Source organism: Triturus cristatus, chromosome 6, assembly GCF_964204655.1.
Source record: "Triturus cristatus chromosome 6, aTriCri1.1, whole genome shotgun sequence".
In the NCBI taxonomy this organism is placed as follows: Eukaryota; Metazoa; Chordata; class Amphibia; order Caudata; family Salamandridae; genus Triturus; species Triturus cristatus.
Genome location: NC_140589.1, coordinates 1,782,788,036 through 1,782,796,816, shown reverse-complemented (window position 1 = coordinate 1,782,796,816; position 8,781 = coordinate 1,782,788,036). Strand labels below are relative to the sequence as shown.

The 8,781-nt window shown below is 47.3% G+C and overlaps 1 protein-coding gene across 6 annotated transcripts in view; it reads left to right on the top strand.

The window, feature by feature from the left end:
• The first annotated feature begins 641 nt into the window (after window positions 1–641).
• STMN4 (stathmin 4) overlaps window positions 642–8,781 on the top strand; it is a 28,387-nt gene continuing 20,247 nt past the window's right edge. For all 6 annotated transcript variants that reach the window (XR_014962799.1, XM_085609409.1, XM_085609408.1 and 3 more), the window contains exon 1: window positions 642–729. The gene's annotated coding sequence lies outside the window, so the exon portion shown is untranslated. The remainder of the gene's footprint in view (window positions 730–8,781) is intronic.

Sequence of the window (8,781 nt, the reverse complement as noted above, 5' to 3'; positions counted from 1 at the left end):
TGTATCCAGGGTGAGTTTGAGGACCCCCCTCTTCCGGTTATTGTTGTCCACACTATATAATGTGCTACAGTCGTCCCACAAATGGCTGGTCGAAAATTAGTAATTAGCAGGATGCATTGCATTAACCTCACCATTATTGAAATTTAATGTTTTGACTTAAAAAAGCCAATGGGATGGAGTAGATGTGAATACTTACATACATTATATCAATAGCGAAGATTTCAATTATTAAAAAAAGACCCTAAATTAATCATACGGATGAGCGATACCGAATCCACGAAGTAAAGGGCAACCTCTGAATATTTGTGTTTGCATTTCGTGTTTGCATGCATTGAAATGCATCTCAGCAGCCGCCATCTGCACCTGAAGCCTTGGTTCTGTATGTTTTATGATTCACCGTGCTTTCTCTCTCTCTCTCTCTCCGGCTGCATTCATTCCATAGTTCACCATTCTATGTGTGTCCAATGCTGTAATCGTTCAGCGAGGAAGGGGAGCTCTTTGGATGACATCACCTCTTGGCTGCCTTGTGTTAGAATAGGTATTCAGGCAAGCCCTGTTCCTTAGGCGGATGCTGTCCAATCAGGAGGCCCGGCGGCCGTCGTCCAATCAGCGCGCTGAGAGGTGATGTAATGCAGAGAGCCGGTGAAGTGGTGCTGATGCTGGGAGCTGTCCTCAGCACTGACAGAGGCAGCGACGAGAAGCAGCGGCACGCCAGGCGCCGGGGCTAAGGTGAGGACAGACACAATGAGCATTACTGGGGGGACCAGGGAGGGATCTGAGGAAGAGAAAACCCTGTAGACCCGAAGGGTTAACGTAATGACAACAATGAGGGGTAGAGCAATCTAATGTGCGAGTGGTAGAGAGAAATACCAATGCATGTCTGTCTAACTTGATGTCTGTCCATCTAATTGTGTGCGTCCACTCTACCTTTGTGTGTTTGTGTGCGTGCCACTCTGTTTCTCTTTAGCATCCTTGTCTTTCTCGTTAACCCTCTCTGTCTATACTTCTGTTTGAATGCCTCTCTCTCGCGCCTCTATTTCTAGAGAACAATAGAGTTAGCATCATTGTAAGTGTGTTTGCAAACATCGCTGGAGGTATACAGCGAACGTTGCCCCCTTGAAGGGTGATGCTACTGTCTCCCTCGGGCTGATGTCTGTTGAGGATTAAAGGGGCTTTGCGCTGTTTATGCGCGCACACGCAGCACTTGCGCACCACTGTGTGTGGCATGTGCATGTCTTTGGATATACGGTATTAGTCATCCACAGCTAACGATTACTGTCTATACACTCGGAATGCCACCCCCAGAGGCTTGCAATCTATGTCAGTGCAGCAGCAGGGGGGAGGGGAGCAGTTTGTGAAAGGGTCATGGGTGATTGCTGTTGTGACAGTATGGATTTGACGCTGTTGTGAGAGACGCCTGACCCCTGCGGCTGGTGCCTGCTGTCCAGGACTGGCCTTGTGTGATCCGAGCCGGTCCCCCTGCAGAGGATCACGCTAGCTCCTCTCCAGATCTCCTGCCAGACATGGAGCCCGAGGCGAGGATGGAGGGTACAGGAGAACCACAGCTTGACACGTCTCGGTCTCTCTGCCCCGCCCGCCACTCCATCGTTTGATACAACTTTAATGACACATGTATCTTCTTTCCTCGTTTGTCTTCCACTCTTTCTACTCGAGTTATCCTCTTATTCGGTCACTTGCTGTTGTCCTTACTGGTCATTTCTCATATTATCATACTGTCATTCTTCTTTTCTCACTGAGTCTTTAATTTGCTGTGTTTCCGCCGCTTCCTTTCATCTTTCTTTCCACCTGTCTGACGCTCAGTGCCTTCCTCCTAATAGTTTTTCCCCATGGTTGTTGTTTCAGCAGTTAGTTCCCTCGCTGTGTTTTCTTAGTCCCTTTTTCTCGTCTCGTGTGTATGTCTAGCTAGCCTCCTGTTGTTGAAAGAATCATAATAAAAGCAGTGGCAGACGCATAAAGGCGCTTTGGGCCCGCGCTCTTCACCCATTGGCTGTCCAAGTGTCATTCACATTTTGCTTCTGCCCACCATAGCAGGCAGCATGGGATAGGGGTGACGGGCCAGCCCACTTCATCTATGGTTGTCTTTCACTATCGGTGTGCACAGATACCAGAACAGAAGAGAGCTTCGGTTCCAGTTTTGATGTTTTGATGTTTTTGCACATTTTTGCATACTGCACATTTTTCCAAAAATAAATGAAAGAATTGCACATTTGGCAAGGCCAAACATATTGGCGTTGCCAATGCTTATTCTGTTTTCACATTACTTTCGTTACCGCTTAGGTTTGGTTATTCTTCTTTTGTCCCTTTTATAGTGCTTTAGTTACCATAGCACCATTTTTGATGCACAATTGGTCCAACGTATATGAAACAGGTTATTTTTCAGTCCATGTCACGGAAAGATGCTTAGGCCATGGCAAGTTAAAAACACTATTTACTGAGCAGTCACCGTCTGCAAAAATTCACTGAAAGCCGCATGAGTTTAAAGTGATTGTGTGACACCATGCCACCCCCTCGCACACACTTTAAAAACATTAGAGTGAGGTCCTTGAATACTACAAGTCCCAGAATGCATGGCGAGGTCTACCGTCAAAATACTCAACCAATGCTTGTGCTTGTTGCCGTAGAGTCGTTTCTGGCTGCCAGCTGTGTCAGCAGACGCACACCTGGACCTCTGTTTCTCCCTGGTAGCCTTGGAGGTAACCAGTAGTTTCTGGTTGGGTTTCTATCAGTGGTGTCCGGTGCCTGCTTGTTTGCTGAATGTCCTGGTGTGGCCTTGCTTGTGTCCTTCCCGCTGACAGCTCCTCGCCTCTGGGTTTCCCAGGGCTGGGGACATCCTTTTGGGATTTGTTCCCAGAAGCAAAGAGCTCCACCTTGAGGCTATGAAGCAGCTGTCAGGCTTTTTTTCCTGATGCTAGTGCAGGCCTGACCAACTGTGCATCGAAGGAAGTGAGCCCCAAAGCAGTCTGATGGGCACATTTTAAACAAGCATTGACAAAGCAAATAGGTCTGGGCCAAGATTTAAATCTAGTCATTTACCAATGTGCTACATGCACACTTGCTGTTTATAACATTTAAGCCTGTCCTAATTACATGCGTATACGTTCATAAAAAAAAAGAAGATGAAAAGGATTGCTTTCGCTGCAGAATGTGTGAAGGAAATAAAGAATTGAATAGTGTGAAGATGGAGCGTACTTTTCAGGTGTAACATATTCCCCCATGCATTGCAATGGGAGCACTTTCTGGACGGTGGAGTGATACACCAAATAACCAATCAATAACCTGAGATGAGAGCTAAATATTCTGTGGGTGGACCCAAAGCCGCTCTGAAAAGTCTTAGCAAATGGGATCAATGCGTGTTTAGGACAGTTGTGCTGTCATGCGAGACCAGGTGCGGGGGTATCACACAAATTGTCACAGAGCTCGGCCCAGTCAATATTTTCATCAGCAGTGGGACCATTGTCCACCAATCAGCAACTGTTGAGCTGTTAGCGTTATCTCCAATGAACAACCATTACTGGCGAGAGATGATGGTCTCCAGGTCTCACAGTTACTTGCTAACTCTGGAATGGTGATTTGCAGTTAATTGCAATTAGATGCCATGAAGCAAAGTGTATGTTGAGAGATAAACCACTGCTGGTAACCGAAGTCCGTGGCACGGGTAGAGTTGGGGTATGTCTCATGAGGCTCTGTAACCATGGAAATGTGAGGAATTTCCCACCTATGGCATGTTGGCCAGAGATCAGAGGAGATGTTTAGGTCAGAAAATTGGACGGGGAGATGGGAGTGGCCTATGCTATGATTGCTAAAGAGTACCCTCTTTATCTGGAGTCATTTCATTTGTGTAACAAGAGCCTTTTACTTCCAGGTAACCAGATCAAATCTGGCGTACACCAGTCATCACCAAAAATGTATCTAACGACTTAGTCCGGATTCGTTCGGACTGCAAAAAATGTGTTACCGGTCTCAGACGAGTCCTGGGGACAGCTGTAGTCTCTAAGGTAATCATGGTGACACTGTCGCCAAGAGACTGCTCTACCCAAGGAAAGAAGCCTTGAGGAGGGCTAGAGGACACATCCTTTGGCCACTAACAGTGCCACCTCCAGAGATGGACTGCAGAACATGCCCTCTCTGCTCATGCCATGACCATTCCCTCAGCTCACCAAGGCCTTCCTTCCCCAGAGCTCACCAGCTAACACCTTTCACGAACACAAACTCGCAAGACCTGACTCAAAACAAATTCCATGCAAAAGTCAGACTTTTGCACAAAAGTGGAAGACTCTGTGAATTCGATCTTGACTCACTAAGTCAGGGTTGTTAGACTTGCGCGCAGCCTGTCACTTACGAGTACAAAAGTTGCACTGATGAGCAGTTTTTTCCTCTAAGTGAGCCACACTCAGTCGGTGCTCCCAGGGGAGTGGTCCTTGCAAGTGAGCAGAGCGCGCCCACTTGTAATTTTATAGGCAATCATTGACATTTGCACAGCATTTCCAAACCACGCATGAACTTCAAGCTCTAGACCTAAATAAATAGTACGATGGTTGTGGAGAAAGCATGGGACAGGACATCAGAGTCCCCTGTCTTCACAAGAGATGTGAGGGGAAGGCAGACTTCCCATCGGAAATTGTTTTCTATTTAAATAAAAAAAATAAGAAAAAAATTATAGATTGAAAGTCCACCAATTTCCACGCCCTACGTGTGTAATCTGCCTACTCGATTTTAGTAAAAGTAGGTTTAGGCAGGAAATTCAGGCGTGTGACATACACTCACCCATATAAATTCCGGAAGTCACAGACGACACACTCGTATGTCTAGGGCGCCTGTGAATAATGTGAACAGCAGCTCAAATAAACAGAGTCCCGATGTTTGTTTACTGAGTGCGCTGAATTCTGTCAAGAGGTGTGAGTGACTAAGGTCCCCCATCCCCAAGCGCGGTCACGTGACTCAGCTCAGAGATGACCTCATCGCTGTGTTTTGCGCTCCAGCTGCAGCGGGCTTCTGGCGATGACGTAATCCCACACCTTCCAGCGCTCCCTGTCACGCGGGTAGGGACCGGCGTTCACCGTAAGGACAGCATCATTAGGTCCGTGGTAGGAATTGTCGAGCAGGGGAAACAACTTCAAAATAAACCGCTAGAGAATCTTGCCATGGACTGCATATTATTCGTGTGCTCATGCTCCAAATATTGCCTCTGAAGCTCCTGCCTTCTCGTGTGTGATTATCTAGGCACGTGACGTCGTATGCCACGGCCTGGGTGCACGAGACGTTCTGTATCGTCCCCTATCATACTTGATTTCTATGTAATTGCCTGGTCAGAAGTACAATTTTCTGTTAACATCTGGCCCCCCCACGGCTTTCTATTTGATTACCTGGGTACGGTTCAGTGTGATTGTACCCAACCCATGTGGTATTTTGCATGATGGAATGGACACAGATATCATTGTGTGTGATTGCCTGGTACATATAGCGCTGCAGTCAGTGTAGTTACCTGGGCATGTGTAGCATTCACTGTGGTTGTCGAGACTCAAGTGGCCTCCTATCCTGTTTCCTGTGCACATTTGCTGTTTTGTGTGATTGCCTGTACAAAGGTGACCGCCTGTGAGATTGCGTAGGACCCCTGCCGCTGCCGTCCTGTGTGTTCACCAGACGTATGTAACATTCTGTGTGGTTGCCTGTACACAGATGCCATTCTGTGTGATTGCTTAGGCACAGAGAACATTCTGTGTGATTGCTAGAACACATATGACATTCTGTGTGATTGCCTGGGCACACACGTTGTTCTGTGTAATTGCTTGGACACATATGACATTCTGTGTGATTGCCTGGGCTAAAATGCCATTCTGTGTGATTGCTTGGACACATATGACATTCTGTGTGCTCACTGGGACATCTATGCCCTTTTGTGTGATTTCCTGATCTCAGATGCCATTCTGTGTGACTGCCAGGACATAGACGACATGCTGTGTGATTGCTGGTACAAAACATGCCCTTTTGTGTGATTGCCTGATCCCAGACGCCATTCTAAGTGATAGCCTGCACACAAATGATTTCCTTGGTATACATTTATTTCAAATGAGAGTGATATGTAAAGTGCTCTGACATACAGAACTCCCCAAATATGATGCTCCTGTGTATGTCTGACTACCTCCTTTCAGGTGCAAAAGCAGCACACAGCTAACATGGTGAAGCCACAGCCAAACCACCATTAAGTCTTATTTTAGTTCTGTGTTTGTCCTCTACAGAAATAGAGCACCTTATAGAATGAAATATAATTGCTATTACCTGTGTGAAAATTTGTAGAGCACCCCAGTGCTCGCTCAAGTCTTGCCTTGTTAAAAAACCTTGTACTGAAGTATAATGAATGACATTGTCAGCACTCATTAAAAGGGTCCTCACAGTTCTGCCAGTGAGTCGTGTCATTGCATTTTGACTTGTCTAAGCAGCTTGGTGCTGAAGTCTAGTCCTGAGGAAGACCCTGGCTAGTATAAGCGGTCGAAACATTTTGCCCCACTGCTGTTTGGCACAATTATAGACTGTCATTACATATATTTGTATTACACATGTTTCTGGACCTAGTAATTGCAAGTAAAACTAATTCCTTTTACGACAGATGTCCACATAATCACAACTACTTTGTGTGCTATATTCCTCGTGTTGATGTAAATTAGTATGACTGTACAAAAGATCATCAAAATCATCCATAGAGTTATCAGATTAAATACAACTATTGTGTAACTGTTGGCAGTCTCACACTTTTGGAATGTATAGTCTTGTTAAGGTCATTTTTCGATTAAGTCTATAAACCGGGACTAGTGTAACATTATTAACTCATATAACCACTGATAAGTCAGTGACCCTCCTCCTTTATAAAGTAATCCCTGGTACCATGAATATGCAGTGCTCGTCTGTACTATCGGCCTCACTGGGATCAGTGACAGTGACTGTAAGTGAGCATTGTAGACTAAGCAAGTGGATGCTTTTAATTATGATGTGCTGACAACAGGACTGAGACCGCCCTCCTCACCACCACAGACGACATCCGTGCCCTCCTTGACCAAGGCCAAACAGCAGCCTTCATCCTCCGAGACCGATCAGCAGCCTTTGACACCGTCTCCACCACACACTAGCCACCAGATTCTACGACGCTGTCATCCAAGGAAAGGCCCTAGACTGGTTACGCTCATTCCTCACGGACAGAATACAGGGAATAAGACTCCTGCCGTTCCTCCCAGAACCTACAGAGATCAGATGTGGAGTACCCCAAGGATCCTCCCTCAGCCCCACCCTCTTCAGTGTCTACATGGACCCCCTCGCAACCATCGTCAGAAACCACAGGCTCAACATAGTCTCTTACTCTGATGACACCCAGCTCATCCTCCCCCTCACCAAGGAACCCGACATCACCAGGCAAAACTCCAAGAAGGGATGAAAGCCGTCGCAACCTGGATGACAAAGCAGCTGCCTGAAACTCAACTCAGAGACAACAGAAGTCCTCATCCTCGGCTCCACCCCTCTGCATGGAACGACACCCGGTGGCCCCCTCCCTCGGAAACCCACATACTCAGACAGACTATGCATGTAACCTCGGCATCATACTGGACTCATCGCTCACTATGAATCGCCAGATCAACGCCGTCCCCTCCGCATGCTTCAACACCCTCCGCATACTACATAAACATTCAAGTGGATCCCCTCCGATGCCAGGAGAATGGTCGCTCACGCCCACATCACCAGTAGACTGGACTACAGCAACGCCCTCTATGCCAGAATCAACAAAAAACTCCTCTGCAAACTCCAGACCGTCCAGAACACCGCAGCCATCCTCGATATCCCATGGCACAACCACATCACCCAACACCTCCGTGACCTCCACTGGCTCCCCGTCGAAAAAAGAGTAATGTTCGAGCTGCTCACGCATGTCTACAAGGCCCTCCACAACATCGGACCTCAATACCTCAATGACCACCTCCCCTTCCATGCCCTCAAGAGAAACCTCGGCTCAGCTGACCGCTCCCTAGCCACCGTCCCACACATCCACAGGACCAGAGCGGGTGGAAGGTCCTTCTCCTACCTCGCAGCCAAGACCTAGAACGATCTCCCCCTTCACCTCCGGCGAAGCCCGACACTGCACCAGTTCATGAAAGAACTCAAGACCTGGCTCCTCGAGTGACCCCAATCGGACTGGCTCACAACCTCCCCTCAGAGCCTTGAGACCCCAACAGGTGAGAAGTGCGCTCAACAAAACCTTGATTGATTGTTTCTGGGCAGCTGTAGATATGGTGTGAAGAATTTACTCTAAGGCCAAAGTGAATAATCACATGTGCACTTGGACTCAGAATGTGCACAGGTAGGGGGACCTGGACAGACATCTTAAGGCAAAGGCAGATTGAAAGATGGAGACACACCCTTACTGCCAGAGAGCAAGGCAGGGTTCTCCAAAGTCGGTCCTGGAGGGCTGGATCCATGCCAGATTTTTAAGATAACTAAATTTATCTAATTGGGGATATGCTAAAAATCTGGCATGGATCCGGCCCCCCAGGACCGACTTCGGAAGAACCCAGACCTAGAGAGTCAGACATCACCAGGCACATGCAAAAAAGGCTGAGAGATAGATAGATAGATAGATAGATAGCTAGATCAGATAGGCAGATAGATAGATAGATAGATAGATTGATAGACAGACAGACAGACAGACAGACAGACAGACAGACAGACAGACAGACAGACAGACAGACAGACAGACAGACAGACAGACAGACAGACAGA